The sequence below is a fragment of the Carcharodon carcharias genome, chromosome 2 (assembly GCF_017639515.1).
Source record: "Carcharodon carcharias isolate sCarCar2 chromosome 2, sCarCar2.pri, whole genome shotgun sequence".
Classification (NCBI taxonomy): domain Eukaryota; kingdom Metazoa; phylum Chordata; class Chondrichthyes; order Lamniformes; family Lamnidae; genus Carcharodon; species Carcharodon carcharias.
The window spans coordinates 62,983,038-62,984,636 of record NC_054468.1 but is presented as its reverse complement, the minus strand read 5'-3'; positions in this window follow the sequence as shown (position 1 = coordinate 62,984,636).

Here is a 1,599-nt window from a genome sequence, read left to right as displayed (position 1 = left end):
CTTCACTGCATTGTTGTCAATTTTTCAGAGTTTTCACCTACAAATGATTAGGGTTGCCTTGTCATCTTCCCTAATAACTAGAAATTTCAGCCAGCTTTTGGGGTAGGAGATGCAGTATTATCAAATGAGATATCAAGTGGGCTAGGAGTGGCCTATTGGATGAAACAGCAGTTAATCAAAGGTTGGGAAGGGAGTGTGGCAGCCAATGAGTGGATTGGAATGCCAAATGCAGCCAGTGGTGCATGAACAGAAATGAGCCAGTAGGGAACTTTACTGCAACCCCAACTTGTTGTTCAGTGGATGAGTGTGGAGGCTGAAGGAGAGAGCTATATGAGTACTTGGTTTTTAGATGGGGGTTACAAAGCTTTTTGCACATTTTGTTCAAATTCTGGCAATTCCACTGCTGGGATTCCAATAATGAAGGTGGTGCTTCAGTTTGTTCATTTGGTTGGTGGGTGTTGGTATATTGGAATCTGGATTAGGGTGTGAACGGTTACTCAATGGTGAGGTTTGGAGCTGACTGAACTTGGTTGAGGGGAATTGATAACACTATCACTTGGTAAATGCATATTTGCTGGCCTGATGCTGACTTTTATTTGAATTCCTCTTTTGCAATTTATTTTTTATCCCTATAGCATTTATCTATTTTGTGGTTTTCTCTTTGGGGAATTACATAAATGAGAGTTTTCAAGCAAGAAATGCATCACTTATGTACTTTATCAGCTAATTGAGCTTACTTTCAAATATGTGATTTAATCAGGGTAGCATTTGAGTAGTTACATAATAGGTGATTTTCAATCTGCCACATAACTTAAGTCTCCTACAAGTGGCTCCTTTGGATATATACTTGTAAAGTACCTTTAATGTAGTAAACATCCCTAGCCACCTAACAGGAGCATTATAAAGCAAAATTTGATCCCAGCCACATATGGCAATATTAAGCAATATTAAGGCAGGTGGACAGAAGCTTGGTCATAAGCCGCATCTAAGGAAAAAAGAGTTACTGTAAGACAGAGAACATGCCTTTGCATGTCTGCTGAATTTGTATCCTTGGTCTCTACATCTTTCTTGCTTTTTAGTACATGGTTGTGTGTAGTAGAGAAAGAGGCTATTGCCTACTACGGCCTACATTTTTTAATGATTGTGAAGAAAATGTAGCCCTCAAAGTCCTTATGACCCCCCCCCCCCCCCCGTATTATAATTTTCAATAAAACTTTGGCATATGTGGATAAAGGAAGTGAAAATTCACGGGTTCCAGGCTTGGTCTCTAACCAGTGTCCTCTACTAGAAGTAGACATGTATGTAGAATACGGCAAGTCAGTCACAGTCAAATTGCTATATACTGAGGATATTAGATTGTCTGCTTAGAACTGCTATATTTAAACATAGTTACAGTTTCACATTATAACATGCTTATCTGTTTGCTTATGAGTGTTGTATCTTACTTTTGAATGTATTTCAAGTTTTGAGTATTCCTGTCTCTTGGAAACAAATGAACCAGAAAGGGGTATTCTATGTAGCAGTTGGGGTAAGATCAAATTCTTGCAGGATGTTCCCAGTGACAACTGCTAAAATAATTGATTGTCTTTGTATTACCAC